The sequence below is a fragment of the Schistocerca gregaria genome, chromosome X (genome assembly GCF_023897955.1).
Source record: "Schistocerca gregaria isolate iqSchGreg1 chromosome X, iqSchGreg1.2, whole genome shotgun sequence".
Lineage (NCBI taxonomy): Eukaryota > Metazoa > Arthropoda > Insecta > Orthoptera > Acrididae > Schistocerca > Schistocerca gregaria.
In genome coordinates, this window is record NC_064931.1 from 316652499 (window position 1) to 316675268 (window position 22770).

General features: G+C 38.3%; 1 protein-coding gene across 3 annotated transcripts in view; it reads left to right on the forward strand.

Annotated features, from left to right (window-relative positions):
- The first annotated feature begins 490 nt into the window (after nt 1-490).
- LOC126299284 (constitutive coactivator of peroxisome proliferator-activated receptor gamma-like) overlaps nt 491-22770 on the forward strand; it is a 633226-nt gene continuing 610946 nt past the window's right edge. For 2 of the 3 annotated variants that reach the window (XM_049991071.1, XM_049991070.1), the window contains exons 1-2: nt 491-574; nt 692-706. The gene's annotated coding sequence lies outside the window, so the exon portion shown is untranslated. The remainder of the gene's footprint in view (nt 575-691; nt 707-22770) is intronic. The other variant, XM_049991069.1, reaches the window with a different exon arrangement.

The following is a 22770-nucleotide window of genomic DNA, read 5'->3' on the forward strand; positions in this document are numbered from 1 at the left end:
TTGATGTCGCTAAGGTAGTGTGGCACATAAACTGGTTATCGGAACGTAGTGAAAGTTGGGACATCAGTGTAGGAAATTTGTCAGTCGGATGATTTTTCATATGTCCACGTTTTAAAAAGATTATCTGTTACTTACGATATAGGGATCAGTTAATGTATCGTCACAACGTTCCTTGACAATAGTTCCCATACTTTATATTTTAATCAATTTATTTTAAGTGTAGTTAGAACGCCTAAGAATAAATGTTATGTTAGAAAAAGGAGCGTGCTTCATAAATTATTGTAATACACTGAACAAAGGAGCTATATGCTCAAAAGCTTCAATACTGTAATGTCCTTGCTGTTATACTCCGAATTATATATGTACAGTAGAAATAGAGATATTTCTAGGCTATGATTATATTTTCGGACCAATGAGTTTAATTCGGCCAGAGTGTTTATTAAACTTACTGTTTTGAACATCGCCACCTACAAATAAGCACGTTGGTGGCGTCGGTTTCACAGGTGGTTTGTATGTATAAAGAATCTTTGAAAATCAATAGTGTTTGTTGTATCCAGTGGGCGGTAAGCTGTCAGTAAGTACGAGCGACAACATTTTCATGTTTCTGTCTAGTATATAATACTGTTAAGCTTTCCGTCATGCAAATATCTTAATTTTATCATCATCTCATGAATGATAATTTAATTTGCAGGATTTGTGCAGCAGGGTAAGTCATCACCCACAAAAGGGAAGTGGAAACGCCATGTTTGGGAATTTGTTAATATATTAGTGCGTTTTCGTAGAAAGACCTATGGCACTGGATTGTCACTGACCTGTTGTATTTGGAAAGGAAAGACGATTATTATAAAATACACTTCAAATTAGCATACATTAAAATGGATAAATAGTTGGTTAATTCATGTTCCACGAATCATTGCGCACGTTAAGTCGTAAGGATGTGAAATGAGTCATTTTATTATTAATTTGTAAATAAAATTCTGTAGGTACTCAAGTAACTGCTTGGAACAACTTTCCAGATGACTGTCTCAACTCTACTGCCGAAAATATCGCGAAATTGAAATATCTTTTTAATCAAGGGCAAAATGATGAACTAAATGAAAATTAATAGACAAAATCTAAATTACTGATCAAGTGGTGATGACACGTAAACTACTGTATGTTAATGCACAGAATAATTGTTTTATTGTCTGGTTTATTAATCTTAATGTACACCACTTTGGCAACAGTGGCCTATTATCAGGAATGATTTGGTTGAAATTTACCTTTGGCCACAAGTCATTGGCTATTTGCTTTTAATTTTTCAGAGACAGTTAGCCAGCTGACTATTAACAGAAAATGTTAAACATGGTCATTCAAGTCACATCTCGCTATTTGATCTATAGTTGTGTAACCAGGTTAAACAGCACATATGAAAGCGTTTGTTTGTGGTTTTTAGTCCGTGGTGTTTAGATTATTAATAGTTTTTATTTACATCTACATGCATACACCTAAAGCCAATGCACAGTACATTGCAGAGGGATGGGCAAGTGTGTGTTACTGACAACCCCCCCCCCCCCTCCCCCCTTCAGTCCCCAGTGAGAGCACGATTTTGCAGACGGACTTCTGCATAATTAACCCAATTTTCGTTATAAAAACTGAAGCTTTGAGGTAAATTCAAGTAACAGATTTGAGCTAGTGGGCAAGCCTCTAACAAATAAGTTAATGCATATTAGTTACATGTATTCTACATAACCATAAAAAAAATACTATGCAAATCCATTACAAAAGTTTTACATAGGGATGATCTCAGTCTGCTATGTCAGTAATCTTTTAGCTGGCCTTAAACATATTCTCATGTAATGATTAATGTGTAGTCTTTGCATTTCTGTTGCCTATGTGAAATCTCGTGTACTCTACCTGTAATTCGTCTCTTCTGTTGCTGCTTAGATAATTTTGCACATCAGTGCTTTTGTTGATAGTGTTGCTGCTGTTTTACTCTAACAAGATTACAAAATTGGCATATATCCAGATACACTTCTAAATTACTTAACAACACTTTCTTTTTCATTGTTATTTGATGTACAAGTAATAGGTACAAGTAAATGTTTTCCAGTGATGAACAATGTCAAAATATTTTTTTCTTTTTCTTGTCTCATCTGACTAGCTAATTGTCTTACATATGGATTCTGTGTTTTTTCTGAAAGAATTAATCCATGTCTAGCATGGTCTCTTGCAGATACATTTCGCGTATAATTTGCGGGCAATTGCTGGAGTGCCTCTTTTAGTTGATTAGTTCTCAGCATAACACTGTTCACTATATACTGGGTGATCAAAAAGTCGGTATAAATTTGAAAACTGAATAAATCCTGGAATAATGTAGATAGAAAGGTCCAAATTGACACACATGCTTGAAATGATTATGGGGTTTTATTAGAACCAAAAAGTACGAAAGTTCAAAAAATGTCCTACAGATGGCGCTTCATCTGATCAGAATAGCAATAATTAGCATAACAAAGTAAGACAAAGCAAAGGTGATGTTCTTTACAGGAAATGCTCAATATGTCCACCATCATTCCTCAGCAATAGCTGTAGTCGAAGAATAATGTTGTCAACAGCACTGTAAAGCATGTCCGGAGTTATGGTGAGGCATTAGCAGTGGATGTTGTCTTTCAGCATCCCTAGTGATGTCTGCCAATCACGATACACTTGCGACTTCAGGTAATTTTGTCATGTCATTTTGTGAACTTTTTTTTTTCTCTCTCTCTAATAAAACCCCATGTCATATTAAGCATGTGTGTCAATTTTTACCCATCTGTCTAAATTATTCCATGGTTTATTAAGTTTTCAAATTTATACTGACTTTTTGACCACCCGGTACATCACTGGTATTGTAAATGCAATGGACCTCAGTCTGTCACTTTCTGTGGACGATCTTTGCCTTTACCACACCTCTGCATCACTGTGCACCAACTTCAGGGGGGTGTCTGGAGAATTCATAACTGGGCTCTGAATCATGGCTATCAATTTTCTCCTGCAGAATCAAAAGTTGTGCATTTCAGCCAATTCCGGACTGTGTGCCCGCACCCAGAAATTTATCTTCGTGACCAGATACTTGAAGTCATTGAAACTTTTCAATTCTTAGATATTTTATTTGACAACAAGCTAAGTTAGCTGCCATATGTCCGGCGGCTCAAGGCAGCTTACATGAAAAAGGTAAATTTTACAAAGTGCTAATTTTATCCCTGTTGAACTATGGATACTGAGCTTGCTGCAGCCTGTTCACCACACTGGCATGTGGTTGGCAATAGGGGTCTTCTGTACAAACTGTGTTGACAGCCTCCTGGTGGAAGTGAACCACTGCAGGTTAGACAACAAAAGCTACTGGCAAATTACGCATTCAGTCTGTCAGGTGCCTACTCACCCATGTCACTCAACTATGTTCCACAACCAGGGGTTGAGACTGTTTACACATTGCTCAAAACTGGTTAGACCATCTAGGATCCAACTCTATACTCTACTGAAGAAACTCTAACAGCCTACCCGCATGGTCTGTACTCTGTCCTGTGATGCAGATGGACCTCTTCTGTGGCCCCAAGGAGGAGGCTGATCCTATCCTTCTGACCCCTATTTCATTCAATCCTCTGATTCGTTATGCATCTACGTGGAAGGATCAAAAGTCAGTGACAGGTTTGGTTACACTTTTGCACTTGTTAAGTGACATGAGAAGCACTCTGTGCTGAGTATTTGCAGGGTGTACACTGCACAGTTTGCTGTAGTATCTCGGGCTCTGTGGTTTGTCAAATCCCTGGCCACGATGAACTTTCTGATCTGAAGTGACTCCATGAATTGCTTAAAAGGCATATTCCTGTGCTGCCCCAAAAATATTTTGGTCACTGGCAGTCAGGACCTACTGGTTGATCGCTACAGCTCTAGAAAGACAATGATCTTCATCTGGACATAGAGCTACATAGGAATTTCAAAAAGTGAACTAGTCGACCATCTAGCTAAATATGCAACTACAGATCAACTTGATGTTGGAATACCGATTAGAGGGTTCCAATTACAACTTCAATGTAATATTTTGCGGCTCTGGGAATTGGAATGGCTGGCTGCTACAACCCAAAACAAGTTTTAAATGATCAAAGGGTCGACTAAGGTGTGCAATACATCTTTCCTGTCCTCTTGGAAAGATGTCATTGCGTTATGCTGATTATGCATCAGGAGGCTCCTCGTCACTGCAGCTGCGATGGTCTACTGCCTATAACACTTGTTGTAGTCGAGTGTGCCCTACTGGCTGGACTGTAGCATGCTCTCAGCTTGCCTATCTCACTACCTCAGATGCGTTGAGATGATGAGACAGCTTACCCAAGTGTTGTATTTCCTGAGGGGCTGTGGATTTTACACGAAACTACAATACTCTTCCGCTTTGTGTTGGAGTGTCTGTGGGGAGGGGAGAACCTGCAGTGGGTTCCCCACATGCTACTGCAGGTTACTTTCTTCTGCCCTCACCTTGTTGTGCCTTTAGACCTTCTTGTGCAAGATAATGCTTCGGCTATCTCTGTCTTCTGTGACCTGTTGTGTTACAGCTACTGACACACTTTTTAAAACTCTTTTAACTCACTCACATAGTTTGAGCAGCCAAGTCCCTACTTTTTACACTTTTTGCCTTTTTACGTGTTTTTGTTGTGAAATAGAGGAACTGATGGCCCAGTAGTTTAGTCCCTTTAAACAGATGATTATATATATATGGCAGTGTAAAGATTAGTTACTAGCTTAGGTACTGTCGACTGGGATAATACTGAGCCCTGTGGGTAATATTGACCCTGGGGTCAATTTCGCTCTTCCTTTTCATTTCTGAATAAACTTAAGTATCTCCTTCAAAATAAAAATTATCATATAATACAATTGAATCTGTTGATTTGAATTTGTACACTTTAAGATAAAATTAAAAAGAAATATTATAACATAGTTAAAAACAATTTTTTAAGCAAGCTCTACTTATAAATAGAATTGGGAAAAGTTTCAGGGCCCAGAAGTAGTAGCTAATCCTATCACTGTCAGGTTTTTCTCTCTGTGGTAACATTGACCTCCTAAATGTTATTACCAAATTTCCATTAATCCACATGTATTTCCCCAAATATGGCAAAAAACAAGTGTAATTAATAAGTGTAAAAAATGAGTGGAGCAACAGGGAATTTAAACTCAGTCAGTCATGGACAGGCTCTGTTGTTAAGTGTTCTGTTTATTGCAATAGTTTTAGATTGAGATTAGTGTTTGTTTTAAGCATAAGGAAGGGGCACAATAGGCTATAGCTTTATTAGGCAGTGAAGTTAAAGAATAAAGTGTCAGTTTGAATAGATAAAGCTATAACTAAAAAAGCTATAACTGCAGTGCCTAGAATGTAGCAAAGGTCTCCAGGTGCAAGGCAGTACCTAGATGCGGGTAAGGAAACATTGGAAGAAGTGATTTAGTAAAAATAGCAGAGAGATAATAAAAGGTGCAGCCAAGAGGCAAGGTGTATAAAAAACACAGTGAAAAAACCACTTAAGGAAAAATGGACCAATTAAGGTAGGAAATAAAAATGCACTAACATCAGAAGAACGTATATTAGAAAATTCTACTGCCACTGTTGCTGATTGGGGTTTGCACTGCATATTATGGATATTAACGTTTTTCCGAAACATTCCTAGACTTAGTTGGATGCAAGGAAAGATGATTCTGGAATAACTATCCACGTAATGAACGATTTGGCCGATACATTTATTAAACGAAATAAAGTTCTCTTTGCAGCAAGGAGGAAGAGACGAAAGATCGACGTATCAAATATTTTACCAATTTGAAAACAACTGCCAAAGATTAAAAGCCTGTAATGTATTTAATTGAAATGAATCTAATACGTCAAATGGCCGAGGAAGGAAGAAACTTATATTTCGCCATGGAGTGAAGTTTCTTGACCTTGATTTCAACCATACCAAGTCATCATCCACAACTATCTTGATGTGTGGGTCTGCTTCTGATATTTGTTACCACTTATTGTTCATAAAACTGAAAATTCATATTGATGGAAGGTGCTGTAGAGGTGGAACAATCTACAACAGAACTCAACAGGGTTAGTTTGAGAGTGCAGTATTTACAGACTGGTTTAAAAATGTGCTACTTCCTCATGCTAAAAACCTGCCTGGTACAAAGATAATGATACGGGACAACTTAAATTCACATTTCACAAGTAAGGTTTGTCAGCTATGTGAAGAAAATTACATAAAATTTGTGTGTATCCCAGCTAATAAAACCCATTTAACACAACCTTTGGATTTTTCTTTTTCCCCCTCATCAATTGAAGACTCATTGCTCAAAATGAGCAATACACTGTTACAAACTGTACCAAGGGCAATGTTTTGGACCCTTCTTAACGAACTGATAAATAGTCTAGGCGTGAAATTAAGATAAATCTCCAAAATACGTTCAAGGCATGTGGAATATTCCAATTTAAAAAAGTTGTCCTCTGTAAACTCCCTAGTGAACAGGATATGGAAGCAAAGAAGGAAGCTGTAGCTGAATCTCTGGGTTTTTTTTAAATTAATCTCTCTGTGAAAAGAAAAGTAAATCAATAGTCCTGTCAAATACAAAAAGAAAGAAAATAAATGTAAGCTCTGGGGTAAAGCTGTTTTAGGTGTTCATGCTTTGAACATTGGTCCAAAATTGTTCAAAAGGTCATCATATGAAAGTGTGTCTGCACCATATAAAATGTTCAAATTATCTGCAGGTATAAAGGATAGAAATTATCCTCAGATTAGTTGCTTCAAGTGATCCACAGCTAATGAAGACCTCCCAAAGGCCAGGAAAAATTTCTTCCAAAAGTGTGATAATTCTTCATCAGATGAGCTAGGTGTAATGAAATTGCCAGAGACTTGGGAAAATGATGAAAGCAATTTTGACCCTTCAAACAAACCATTTGTTGAAGATTTGCTGCTCAGTAGGTTTGAGTGTTACCATCTTTTCCCTGATGACATTGATATGGTAAAAGCAGTTGGGGGTGAAAGGGGGAAGCAGACGTTTCTGTTTTATCATCATCATCATCTAAGACTGATTATGCCTTTCAGTGTTCAGTCTGGAGCATAGCCCCCTTATAAAATTCCTCCCTGATACCCTATACAGTGCTAACATTGGTGCCTCTTCTGATGTTAAACCTATTACTTCAAAATCATTCTTAAGTGAATCCAGGTACCTTCTCCTTGGTCTGCCCTGACTACTCCTACCCTCTACTGCTGAACCCATGAGTCTCTTGGGTAACCTTGCTTCTCCCATGCGTGTAACATGACCCCGCCATCTAAGCCTGTTCATCCTGACTGCTACATCTATAGAGTTCATTCCCAGTTTTTCTTTGATTTCCTCCTTGTGGACACCCTCCTGCCATTGTTCCCATCTACTAGTACCTGCAATCATCCTAGCTACTTTCATATCTGTAACCTCAACCTTGTTGGTAAGGTAACCTGAATCCACCCAGCTTTTGCTCCTATACAATAAAGTTGGTCAAATGATTGAACGGTGCACAGATACCTTAGTCTTGGTACTGACTCTTCTTGCAGAAGAGAGTAGATCGTAGCTGAGCGCTCACTGCATTAGCTTTGCTACACCTCGCTTCCAGTTCTTTCACTGTTGCCATCCTGTGAGAATATGCATCCCAAGTACTTGAAACTGTCCACCTGTTCTAACTTTGTTCCTCCTATTTGGCACTCAATCCGTTTATATTTCTTTCCCACTGGCATTACTTTCGTTTTGGAGATGCTAATCTTCATACCATAGCCCTTACATTTCTAATCTAGCTCTGAAATATTACATTGCAAACTTTCAATCGAATCTGCCATCACAACTAAGTCATCCACATATGCAAGACTGCTTATTTTGTGTTCACATATCTTAATCTCACCCAGCCAGTCTATTGTTTTCAACATATGATTCATATATAATATGAACAACAGTGGAGACAGGTTGCAGCCATGTCTTACTCCTGAAACTACTCTGAACCACGAACTCAATTTATCGTCAACTTTAACTGCTGCCTGACTGTCCATGTAAAGACGTTTAATTGCTTGCAAAAGTTTGCCTCCTATTCCATAATCTCGTAGAACAGACAATAACTTTGGTCTAGGAACCCAGTCGTATGCCTTTTCTAGATCTATAAAGCATAGATACATTTCCCTGTTCCACTCATAACACTTCTCCATTATTTGCTGTAAGCTAAAGATCTGGTTCTGACAACCTCTGAGGCCTAAACCCACACTGATTTTCATCCAATTGGTCCTCAACTAATACTCGCACTTTCCTTTCAACAATACCTGAGAAGATTTTTACCCACAACGCTGATTGAAGAGATACCTCTGTAGTTGTTACAATCTTTTGTTTCCATGTTTAAAGATTGGTGTGATTACTGCTTTTGTCCAGTCTGATGGAACCTGTCCAGACTCCCAGGCCATTTCAAGTATCCTGTGTAGCCATTTAAGACCTGACATTCCACTGTATTTTGATGAGTTGCGACTTAATTTCATCAACCCCAGCTGCTTTATTGCACTGCAATCTATTGACCATTTTCTCCACTTCCTCAAATGTGATCCTACTTCCATCATTTGTTTTTGTACTATTCAAAAAAGAGCAACAGAGGAAAAGATAGTTGAAGTAATGGGAGCTTCACTCCACTGACTCAATGAAAACTACATTTGTTCCAAAGGAAAATGGCACTGCCCCATTTTGTCATATGATTGGCAAGCTGCCAAGGGCAGAATGGTGCAGAACTCTGTATAAATTTCCAGGGAGCATTTTAGTAAAATAAGTTTAATTTTTTTCAGTAAGTTTTTTGTGTGTTTTAAATAAAGGATTGATAATTTTATTCATAAAAAGATGTTTCTCTGATACCTAGCTTATCAACATTTTACAAAACATTCAGTTTTCATTGGGGATCATTGAGGACCCTTTACTGTGATCACACTCATACTGCACTACACTAATATTTACCACAGGATTATTCTGCACGTTTTTTTAGTTACCCCAGGTCATGGGGTAACATTGACTCCTTTAGTTATTTTTTTCTGCTAACCTATGAAAAATATAACAATGTGATATGGATGTTTGTATAGAGATAATGCATATTAATAAAAATCACTGTGAATAGAAATGCAAGAGATATTGTACAAAAACATCAAAAAAGGGGCCAATCGTACCCAATATGACAGTACTTTTGAAATCTGTTCTTAGCAATGTTTTTGGTAAAATTAAACTGAATGCATACAGGAAAAATCTATTTTCACTCAAAACATGCGACATAGGTCATTCCGGAATTGTTGTTGAAGTTTATACTTCAGACATGTAATTGTAGTAAAATAACTGTTCGTCATTTTCTGTCTGCAATGTTGCATTACTTTTTTTTAAATCGTGTATAATTGGATATCATACTTCAATATTTTTCACTTTCTTTGACATCTCTTTATTAAATGAAAATCAAACTAACTACTTAACAATGATTTAAAAAGAAGTAAACCCCGACAGTGAACGATGAAGTATGAAAATATTATAAAAACTTTATATGCATAATTTTTAAGGTGCTTGCTAGATTACATCTTTGGTTATTAAACACTGAAGTATTTCCACTTCAACTTAAAATACAGTTGTTGGGACTACTAAGCAAAACCAATTACAGTTAACAAAGTGGTCTGTTAGCAGCATAAAGTAAGGCTGATGTACTAAGGTAGTGTGATTGTCTTGTTTGACACTGTGCAGGATGTGGGGGAGGGGGGGGGGCAGTGCCTCTTAATATGAAATACTTTGTGCCAGTCAAGGCATTGCATGCAGCATGTGGCACTAGTCATCATATACTTGCACAGATATGTGAAGAGTCTGGCATTGCCACGTTGGATACTGTGGCTACCATTTGCTACCTAGTGTCCAGAGTATGCTTTGTGGGCATGGTATACAACAAGAAGCCAGATGAACAGTTTTGTATCGGTACACACTCTTCTACAGAGTGACTAATTCGTTCTGGGAACAGCCCAGTTGTATGTGTACCATTTACCCAGTGTCTGAGAATTTGTAATGTGGTTGGTGTGTTGTTAATGGATCCACTTTAAAGTGTCCAATTGACTGAGCTGATGAGTCCAAATTTCTTAAGACATTAACTCTCACCATGCAGTGATCTCAGAGAATGAGGAATTTTCTTTACTGCAGTTAATTTAGGCATAGGTGGATTGTGGTTTACTATCCCAGTGACTTGGAGATGACTGGAGTGGATTGTTGAAACATATCAATAAGTATAGAAGTTCTGAGGCTTGAAGCTGAATTGTGTGGTTAAAATGATAGGAGCTTCTGCAAGTACTGCTCACTGTATTGCCGTATATGGGTATATGTTGACATTGCAATCAGTGCACCCACTTCAGCTTTGCAATCATTGGATCTCGCACTGCACTGAGCCCTAGACCACCATATAGATTAAAGGTGTTTTCAGTTATCATTATTTCAATGGCTTCTTGAATTACACTGTGCCAAACACCATTAGTGTGAGACATGACAGATTTGATCTGGTGACTCTTTTTCTGGAGCATCCTGAGGTAAAGCAGATTATTTGGGAGAGCACAGCTAATAAAACCCCCTTGCTCCTTTCTGTGTTGTGATAGAGCGTGCACTGTTTGTCTGAAGTAAGATTGTAAACTCTCATTTATTCCGAGACCTCAACTTTATCTGTTCACAGTAATTGTCTGATTATTTGTGGAGGCCTGAAGAATGATTTGATTAGGTATTTCTTTAGTCTTGTCATCAACTTGATAGTCATATATATAGACATGGATACCATATTGGCACTTAAGCTTACTTATTCACCCCTTTGCAGCAACACATCCCTGCCTGTGAAATAGCGAATGGTGTCAAAACAAGCACTCCCCAAGTTGCCCAGTGAAACAGTAGACAAATTGTTGTGAAACCAGCCTTATCACCACAAATCGAAGGCACCAGCACAAAACATGACTGGAGTTGAGCGCGCCTTCGTGCACTATGAAGTGATGGAAGCATTGTTGTTCTTTCTACAAAATAGCTATAATTGCAGACATGAATACTCACCAGAAGCTTCCCCATGACCCAGCATTTAGAATAATAATGACATGAGAGCAGACCTATTGTCTGTGCTCTATGTGAGATCAAGGATGGGATGCTGTTCTGCCTCATCGTATCCACCATTGGTTCACTGACATACAAACTGGCGAAGTACTTGACCAGTCTCCCCGCTTCGCATGTGGGTCTTGGTTTATATCAAAGCATATCATTTTATCTCCTGAATTAAATGTCTTAAACTTAATGCGGATGATATTGTGGTCAGTTTTGATGTTGTTGTACAGTTTGCAAATATGCCTATCAAATACTTTTTGGATCTAGTAAACCAATTTTGTGAAAGTGGCGTGGTCAGTCTGTTCAGGCACACACTTGTATTATTATTATGGCCAGTATTATGATCAGATGGACAATGTTGCAATAGGAAGCTCATTACTTCTGCAATTGCAAACCTGCTTATGAAGAACTTAAAGGATATTGTGTTAGTCATGACCCCATTAGACTAGTTGTTCATTTCAATATGTTGACAACAAGTTCATTATTTGACCCCATGGACATGGAAAACTTGATGGATTCCTGGAACATCTCAACAGCATTAACAGTAACATGAAGTTCACTACAGAAATAGGAAAAAGACGACACTTTGCCTTACCTAGGTATCGTCATCCATCACAAGGACAGTGGGTGCCTTAGTCACAGTTTCTACAGAAAACTGTCGCTCACTAATCTGTACTTGCATGCCATCAGCCATCATCATGTGGCATGTGATACAAACTGTAGTACATTGTTCAAGAAAAATATCGGATACTGATAATTTGCCCCATGTGCTGTGCCATTTACACAACCTCTTCAAGAATAATGGCTATGACAATCACTAAACAAATCTGTCTCAAGTAAGAATTGCAATAAGGCCACCAGTGAGGAGCAGGAATAGAAATTTGCATTTTTGCTTTTTTTTTAGTTCTTTGTTAAATAAGGTACGTTTCTTGCTGAAGAGAGAGAAAATAAAATCATTTTTCAGATGTGGCAATTACAGAAATGCTGGTAGGCATTTGTAATAGTTTCGAAAAAGTAAACTTGTACAAGTGGTTAATAAGTATACACGAGAGTTTTATCACCTGTACTATCCTGAAAAATCTGCTTTAGCTGGAAAGAGTCGCCAGATCAAGCTTGACAACACCTCTGTTGTGGCTCTCACTAATGGCACGTGGGACATTGTAATGAAAGAAGCCATTGTCATAAAAATCACTGACAACACGTTTAATAATTCAGCACATTGTGGGATCTAGTGATCACAAGGTTGAAATAGGCGCATCAAATGCGGATTCAACATACCTCCATATAAGGCTGTACTGTGGGTACCAATAACTTCACAGCTGTCAGCTAGAGTATGTAAAAGCCTAGCAGCAGCCCATCAGCAGTCATTTTGATGATGATGATGATGACTTGGTGAAAAGCTCATGGCATTTTAACCGATAATGCAGTGGAAGCCCAAGAACATTTTATTCAGTGTAACCACCACTAGAATCAGGATTCTTACATAATCAATATGCATATTCGTGATATATAATTACAGAAGTAAAAGTATCCACTCACCTTGTATTTTGGGGCGCTACACTTACACAAGATCAAAATCATTCCAAAACTTTCCAAAAATGCTATTCCTCGGAGCTAACAGGCTAATGAAACATACAGTTTGCTCCACAAATGCTTTAGGAGTTAAGGAGACCACTTACCAAATAGCTGAAGCATTAGAGTTGCCAACAAGATTCCTTCCAAGAGACAGCAAATTTTCTTTCCTTTTTGCTGTGCCTGTTGATGACTAATTTCTTGTGCTTTTCGATGAGTGGTGTTCTTTAACCCTAATGTATTTACATTTTACCAGAAGTTTCCCCTACAATTACACATTTTGTTACATTGTTCTAGTACTACATTCTGACTAGTTCAAGAGCATATGTTGGGCGTAGTGGACAAGAGTAACAAGGAGGCGGGGGAGGGAGGATGGAGGGAAGGAAGATTTCTAATGTACGTTTGGTGAACAAAACATGTACACTATGTTACAGAATGATGTACACTGTTATAGAATGCTGGTAGACATTTGTAATTGCAGTTTTATTTTATGTTGTTTATTTATTCATCCACGGGTCATCTCACAGTGATAAACGATTTGTTAAGATGATACCGTGCCAATCAATGGGGCAAAATATAACACAGTGCTTACATAACATGTTTTAAAGAGGATAAGACAGGTAACCTATTGGGATAGAACAGGTGGTCAGCAATGACCTTGATTAAGGAACAATCACAGCATTTCCCTCAGTGATTTAGGAAAACCCAGATCAGGATGGCCGGCCAGACCAGCTCCATCCTCCTGAATGTGAGGTCAGTGTCTCAAGAGCTACGTGGCCTCTTTCGGTAATCCTCTAATGAATAATGTTTCTTCATTTATACATAAATTATGTTGTCTTCTTTGTTTTTCAGACTTTTTCGTCAGTTACAGATACAAAAGTTGTTTAGGTTAAATACGCCTTCTGCAACTGTTTTCCTTTAATCTACAGCATCTTCAATGGTCATTGTAAGAATATGGTTTTTCCTGTTATGATTTTGATTGTGAGGATCATGAACGATTTTCATGCTTTAACTTACTACCATAAAGAGTATTAATTCTTATCGTTGCTCATGGTTTTTTGTTATTTACATCATTCTTCATGTTCTTCCACATTTATGTTAGATTTCAGCACACAGCACTTTCACAAACACTAATTATATTCACATTTTAATGTTTTTAAGAACCAGTGTCATCTTGCCATTTGATGTGTGTTGTTTTATTATTGTAGCGTGCATTTGTCTTTTTTTTTCGTAGTGATGGGAATGTTGGCTATTGCTCTGTTTGAGTGAGGTTTTCTTTGCAACATTTGTAATACTGTGTTTGTGTTTGTCTGTGTGTGTGTGTGTGTGTCTGTGTGTGTGTGTGTGTGTCTGTGTGTGTCTGTGTCTGTGTCTGTGTCTGTGTGTGTGTGTGTGTGTGTGTGTGTGTGTGTGTGAGAGAGAGAGAGAAAAGAGCTGACATGTCCAGACTACTGTGTTGTCAATTATTACTCCACTACGCTACAGAGGTGGCTGATAAGGGGTGTAGGATATTGCCTAGTTTGTGGTATTATTTTGTAGTGACTTGGGGGAGGGGTTCTTCCTCTACAATATATTTTATTAGTTTAAGTAACATCTGGTTGCTGATGTTTGTCTAGTCATTTATTGTGTTTCTTCATTACATTTTGAATTTGGAAGTTCTCTCTTAGATTTAGATGTTTCTTGTTACTTAATTGGACAATTTTCATGTCCATTTCTATTGTGGTTGGGTGGTGATGGGTGGTTAGATGATGTAATATTATGTGGGTATATGTTATGATGTCTTATCAATGACTGTTGTTGCTGTCATCGGCAAAGAGAACTTCTTCTCCATGTCTTATACTGTCTGGAAACTCATAGATATAAATGAAGAACAGAACTGGACCGAATACTCTACCCTGAGCAATACCTATGTTTTGATGTTTCATGTCTGACCATTGTTTTACTAAAAATTTATTACCAGCAGACATGAACAATTTCAATGTTTTGCACCCCGTTTTCCAAGTAAGACTGAAACTACTCATTGATTGTTACTCTTATATCTAGCATTTCTAACTTACTCAATAGTATTTTATGGTCAACAATGTAAAAAGCCTCTGACAAGTCAAAGAAAATGCCTATAACACAATCATCCCTATCAATAGCTGCAAGTACCACATTTGTGAACTCTGCAATGGCTGATATTGTACTACTTCCACTTCTGAAACCAAACTATGCTTTGTTAAAGAGGTTGTCTTTGTTTGAGTAACATCACTCTCTCTTTCATGACTGCTTCAATTATTTTTGAGTATGAAGACAGCAGTGAAACTGGCCCTTGATTTTTAGTGCTTTCCACACACCTTTCTTTAGTACTTTTGGTGCTCTAGAAAGCCACCTGAACTAAAGGATTGGTTTATTATGGTTGTTGATGGGGCTTGCGTGCTATTTATACACACTGTCAGAACAGAGATAGGAACCTCATGTATGCCTGCTGACTTACTATTTTTTAATTTTTGTACCGTCTTCCTAATGTCAAGCTTTGTTCCGGGTAAACATCATCATAGTCCTTGCTGTAGAAGTCATTGTGGGTGCTACATTTGTTTTAGAAAGATTTTGTTGCAGCTTATTTGCAACACAAGAGAAATAATCATTTACAAAATTAGCTATTTCGTAAGGACTTCCTATTGTCCTATCCCCGTCTTTGATCTGTATGTTGTTACACTTCTGGCCACCTTTTTTAGTTTTTTCTTTTACAGCACCACGCACCGCTTTACTTTTATGTTCTGTATTATATATTAATTTGGCCTTGGCTTGGCCTATAAAAAACTTTTTTCTCGATCTGGGTGAATAAGCTTCTGTAATAAGAACACCCACCATGATTAGATTCTGAGTTTACCTCCAATGCAGCTGATAGTGTCACATAATAATCGTAATTCATTAATTTGTCATTGAATGATTTTTTGCCCCCAATAATAACCTCCTGTATTTTTTTTGCCCGTGATAGTATTCAAGGAACTGTGGATTAATGATTAATTAAGAGCTGAGAAATTAAAGTGCCTGTGAGGACTTTGATGCCCGCAGTTCCTTAGCTGCTGCAGTAGAAATGGATACTTTTGTAAATGTCACCTCAAAAATTTATTTAAACAGTGTCAAAATTTATAGAACTTAGCACCAACATTGCTTTACATATTCAGTTCATTCCAGGTTTGATTTGCCAATGCCCTAGGAAAAGTATGTATCTTACGATGTGAGAAAATCCTTTTGTAGGCCTGCAGTTTTGGAGGTTTCACCAAACCTGTCTTTAGCGTTTATTGTCTGAAGTAATGATCCGAGACGCCAAGATCTCCGATAAGTATTACAGTTTTCCCTGTCAGTGTCCATTGAGTACATATTCTAAAATTGAAGGTGAACTTCTTGAAATCATCGTAGCAGTGTGTACCATTTGTGGTATGTCAAAAGTGCTGAATTGTTCAGGAAGTTATTACTAATTTCACCTTCAATGCCTGTATTAACCTTCATGTCTTCATATATTATTATGCTAGTTTTGGCTGCAGACACACTTTCGGGGACTTCAGTAAATTTTTTGGAGAAAGAAGTGACATTACCATTAGGTGAGCAGTAAACACACAGAATGATTTGACTCTTATAAGCAGAAAGCTTTGTTATTTCAATATCTGAGAATTTAAAATTTTTATATGTGCTAATTGTGGTAAGATATTCTCTAACTTGAAACTGTGTGCCACCCCTGATACAAATAGATGATCCCCATCCTTTAAGGTAGACCTACAGTAGCAATTTGCACATTCATATGATAATACTATATGCTGCAATTCATCATCTCTATACCAGTGCTCTGTAATGCACACTGCCATGCTGCTCAGAGACAGTAATTCAACTTCAAGCTGATGTACTTTATTTTTAATAGACTGCACATTTTGAGGAATAATAGATAATACTTAGCAAATTTCCATGGTGCTTACACACTCCAATGTGATTCATTCTATTTCCTGTATACAAGGTGCAGAAGGTTCGTAAGCTAGGTGAGATATTTCTAAGAGAGGGAAGCCTGTTGTGGTTTGTTTTAAAATTCCTAGGTCTTCTATCCATGACAACAGGTGTTTGACTGTGTGGAACCCCACATGCATCCAACATACTCTCGCTAATTAACTGCACCAACCTACTGTTCCTAAACGTGTTGAGGAGCGGACCGTACTTAATGTAGCCCTATCTTGTAATAGCCCCCACCAACACCAGCACAATGTGTACCTGGCCAACTGTCGTCAGTGCCCCCTCCAGCTCCACATTCACATACCTTGCAGTACTGCCAAGACAAGGCCAGTCATGCTGCTGGAACAGCACTGCCGTGTTCCCATTGGTGCCATCTGTTAGGGAAGCAATGTTATTAAGGTCACCAACTAGATTGTATGCCTTGTTTCTGTCCAGGCTGTTCCCTGCCCCATCCTGTCACTATGAGATGATATTTTGTGAAATCCTTACACAAAGGCCCTAAATCCTCAAATCACCTGATCTAGCTCAGCACTTGGCTTGAAAATGCTGATGACTTGATCTCATTCCATAACTTCTCCTGCTATATAGGACCAACACCTCTGCCATGACTGCTACCTAGCTGCAGTGCTCTCCACTTCCTAACATTGGTGTTGTTCTTACCCTTCCTAATTATAGCCAGTGTTTGCTTGCATGTATCCTATGCCTACATCATCTTGAGGCTTCTCACCCTTCACCTCTGGCAGCTGAAACCTGTTACTGGTAACCACAACAAAACTGCCAGATCACATCGTTGTTCTGCTAGCTCTCCTACACTCTGCCAGTGCCCCCCCTTTCCCCCTCCCCTCCTCCCCTCCTCTGCCTGAAAGGCACAGATCTTCACTTCTTGCTCCTCCATTAACATACTCCTGCTGCATATTTTTCAGTTCCAGGAAAGGGCCTCAGTGATCTCCCAAGAGTCATAACCCCTACGCTCCCCCCTCCCCCAATGAAACGATTTACTAAATCTCCAACACTGCAACCCACTACCCACTTTCTTACAACTTCCACAGAGTCCACTCATGGTCAGATATGAAACAGTAAAGGGATATTATGAAATATGTTAAGTTTATTTCACTATACAAACAATGAAGCCTACTCTAATGTGTTAAGTTTGTTATTACTGAAAGTTCAGAAAATGTCAGTGCAAGGTTATTCTAAGAGGTGAATTTAAAGAAACATTTGTCAGAAATTACGACTAATACCAATTTAAGCCCACTCTCTATATTTCTGAAACCTAATACAAAGGTTCACCACAGGTGAAAAGACACTATCACAGGTGTCCACAGTAAAAGGTACTTCTAAAAATCTGTGAATATACACAGTTCATTCCAAATGCTGAGTTCTGCATGTAAACAAAAGTTAGAACAATGAAATGACAATTGAAAATTCATTGTACATGTAAACACACACTATAATACACCATTAATATACTGCAAAAGGTATTCAAAATGCGAAAACAGACAGAAAGGAGCAAAATACAATCCAAAAATATGATCAAAATATATGTTTTGACGAGCACTATAACAACACTTGGCACTTGGCTGGTAATTGTACTTTACACATCCATTTCACTATCTTACATTTGCAGGCACCTTTTCAATATTTTTTTTTACCTGATCTTAGCAGCCCAGCTTTCAACAGAAGCAGTGGGGTTGTGAAGGGTCTTATTGCTGTTAATGTATGTATCATAACAAATGTCCAGAAACACTTCAAAACAGTTTCTATCTTTGCTTAACTGTTGACAGCTATCTTCACTGTTTGTTGATTTCCATTTCTCTTTGTTGCCATAAGATGTGGGCTTGTTTTATACCTGTTGTCCAATGGGGGTGAATTTAACACAGTAACTGATTATTAGCACTGAAGTTCATTCAAAACGATTGAGAAGACATCATTGCAATATCTTTTAATTAAATGGATATAAAACTTCACCTGGTTCATAGGAACCACTCACTCTTGGCAAATATTAACCACTTGCAGAAACTAATTTTCTGCAATCTTCTTTACATGACATGTTCCCCTGGGGCCCAACAGTCTTTATGCCCATCCTGTCTTAGTTGCAGTTTCTCACTGAATGGCTTCTCTACACCACATAGTGGAATGTTTTGAAAGTAACATTTACTTAAACACCGCAAACTGAATTTTTAGGCTTCATATTCAGTTAGATTTGGAATGAGTCTCATCAGTAAAGATTACCTGTCTACATCTTTCATCTGTGAATTGCCTTATGATAATCCATTGAACAGGCTGCTTGTGTGTAGGTCAGTTGGTTGGTTTTACTTCCTGTATTGAGTGAAGTTTGTACCAGTGCAACTGGAAATATTTCATCACAATATAGTACACAGTGTCCGTTATGAGCACAATTGCAGAAAGCTACGATGAACTTCCTAAAGTCTTGTAAACCTAGGGTTCTTCTTGTAAGGATTTTGCACCATTTGTGTTGAATTACGCAGTAATGTACGTATCCCTGATAACACAACAGCACTAAGAGACTCATCATATGCCAACCGCACATTTTTTTCCGAAACACTGTGTACCCATGTATTGAACTGAGAACACCTAATAGATGCAAGATTAAACATCTGTTCTTAAGTTAATTGTGGCAATGTTTGTGTGTCAGGAGGCTTCCTCCTGATGCAAAAAGTGCAGAGTGATCTAAACACTAACAACTTAGGTAGGATATATATGCACATTTAGAGTATTGATTTGTTTGCGGTGATGACATACAATCACATCTTGTATATACCATATTTTCTGTATTAAAAGATGCACCTTAATTTTTAAGCAAGTATTTTTTTAAGTACATTTTTACCGTTTTTATGCTTAGGTTGCAAAGCCAGACTAAAACCTAACTGACATTTAAAATCCCTGAAAATAGTCACCTGAACTTTCTTCCTCTTCAACATTGTTCTCTTCGTATATAGGATCGTCTTCAGTGCCATTGAGAGTGGTTTTTTTTTTTTTCATTATGAAACTAGCTACTAACAAAAACATTGTACTGTTACCGATAACACAAATCACCTCCAATTTAAGTTCACTGAGACCATAGACTGCAATGACGCATCTTAGGCTAGACAGTGTTCTCGGTTTGTGATGCCAGGGCAGGAGGGATACAGTGTTAGCAAGCTCGTGAATTCCCACAGCTCATGTTCATCATATCGGTGTACTATTGCTACCAGTTGAATCTAATGTTGTCAGATAGAGATTGGTTTCCTGCGACCTCGAATGTATGGTCAGTTTTAAGACTGGCGGGAATTTTAAATCTAGCATTGGACATTTTTGTATTAATTTCAAGTATAAGATGCTTCTGAATTTTGAAGGCAATTTTTTGAAGAAAACAGTCTCTTTTAGTCCATAAAATATGTTAACAAGTAAACTTTTTGGACAAAGATTTCTGAAAAATCTAACTAATGCACTTTGTGTGATATCAGGTTATACATCTAAGAACAAGTACTGCTGTTTTGGTACCACCTGTTGTTTATCTGTGAAGAAATGAAAGAATAACCATTATGAAACTAAAAAAAACTTACTGTAGTATTAAAAAAGGTGCAATAACAGAAACAAAGGCAATCTGTTTGAAAGAGCACATTTCTGAAGTCTAAATCTCTGCGAGGTAACATTCTGGACTGTGTTGTTCCACCCTATATATTGTAACATGCTTGAATCCTCCTCCAAATACTGTTAACTAGTTGATACAGAAGTTGCTGCTCAAGCCTGTACTATTCTTCAACAGTGGCCCTCCTTAAGCTACTAAATGTATGAAGTGGGTTTCTCTGATTATGTACTGCAGGTTTCAAATAGTTACAGGTAGGCTCAGTTGGATTCATTTCAGTAGAGAGCACAGACTATTTCATTCATATGAGTCCTGCCTCCTGAAGAAAGTGCTCTCGAATTGGCCGTAACATGCTTATGTATTGTCATCTTGAAAGACAAGCTCATTGCTGAAATGTTGACTAGGGCTGGACAAAGTTTGGAAGAGTCTGCAAAACCCCAAATTACCCTTGATAGGAGTTCGAGGTGGCTTTCATTAGAATGTAACACTGGTCCGAAGCATGGCTCACCCACCTCTGCTGAGCCTGTGGAGCTACACAAAGACAGGCCCCCTCACTATTCTGTTATTATTTCGATATCAGACACTAGAATAATTCTGCACTCGTCAGAGGAGAAAACTTAATGATATTTTTGATGCATCATGGTGCTGGGAAAGTTCGTGTTGTTCATAATGGATACACAGAGGACAAATTGATGGTGTTGAGGTGGTTGAAACAGCCCTCCACTTGTGCACAAAATAGTAGAGTGCAACTGTGTTACACCTTCAAGCCATAATTTGTAGGTAGTTATAATCAGCTAGTTTCATCGATTGCAGGCAAGCACAAAGAGGACACAGGACTTCAGTGTAATGTTCTCAGGGTACAGCTGAATGTTAGAATGACATCACTGGAGTGTGCACTAGTTTGGCAGATGTTTTTTTGCTTTTTGTCATGAACTGACAATGTGTGAATGTTCTAAACTTCAAATGACTCTTTGGCACATCTTCAAACACTAAACCATGTAGCTGAGCAATCGATGATTGGAGACCCAACCTGTTCTACTGAATTGTGCTGGACATGTGGTTTTATTTTTATCTCCATTGCACAAGGGACTGTACATAGCAATTACATGTATGCAAAAGAGAATTGAGGGTAAGTTTTGCAGAAGGAAAAAAATGGTCTTGGCAGTCATTAGGATGATGCAAAACTCTTTTTGGCTATTTGTAAGTGCAAGTTTATAGATAACAGCAACATTAGCCAAGAAAGAGAACTGAGCTAGTCTGGGTACTCCATTTGAGAAATTTCCCTGGTGTTGCACATGTCCAGGACCATTAACAATTTCATTATTATTAAGTGGGAACACTGGAGCCGTTTTAAGCTGAGTCGTTCAATTGTAGACCTAAGAAATTAACTGATAAGGAGGTGCAAATTCTGAAACGTGCGAGGGTTGGAACTTGAATAGTGGCAACTATTTATTCACAACTGATACAAAAGTGTTACATTTTTACATCTGTTAATGTGCTTCAGAGTAATCACCAGCGTTGTGTGGAACCCACTGGAAAGCGTAGTATAACATTAGCAGAGCCTGTTCTGTTGATGGTGCGAATGGAGGTGTCTGCTGCCTGTCGAAACTCTGGAACAGTTCTGAAGCGAATGCCACGAAGTGGTTCCTTAGTCTTCGGAATCAAATCAGTCACAAGGACTTTACTCTGGGGAGTATGGTGGATGGTACAGTACTTTCCATTCCTGACCGAACAGAGCAGCCACAGCTTGCGCTGTATGCACCCACGCATTGTCGTGAAAAATGATGGGTGGATAGCCCAGAAAGTGTTTCCGCTTCTTTCGCAAAGCTGGCCACAGGTAACTTAAGCCCTGATTCCGAAGATGAAGGAACCACTTCGTGGCAATCGCTTCGGAACTGTGCCAGAGATTCGACAGGCAATGGACCACTCCATTTGCGCCATCAACAGAACAGGTTCTGCTAACGGTATACTATGCCTTCCACATCACAGGCAATGGGTTCTACATAAAGCCGGTGGCTTTGAAGGGCAGTAACAGGTGTAAACATGTAACTGTTTTGTATTGGTTGTGAATAAATAGTTGCCACTATTTAAGTTCCAACCCTCATACAACGGGAACAACTTCAAATAATTGTGATCTTTTCAATTGTTCCATTGAAGGTATGTTATTGCTCAGTTGCAGAGGTCAGTGACATATCAGTCTGTTGAGAGGCTGCCCAGAACCACTAATCACTCGAATGTGTGATCTTAGAGTGGTCCATGTGATGTCATTATTGGTTTTCTATTAAATGATAGACACTCAAACTAGATCTATTCTGTATCCACGTCATACACCTCTGTCAATGCAGTGTCATTCACAGAGCATCAAGTGGATTTGTTGGGCTGGTCAGCCCAAAAATCTGTCTTGAATACCATCAAATCTCTTTGAGGAGTTCTAGAGTGCTTGTTGGGTGCTGTATCAACTTGTCAAGAAACTTTGTAGGAAATATCTGCCACAATTCAGG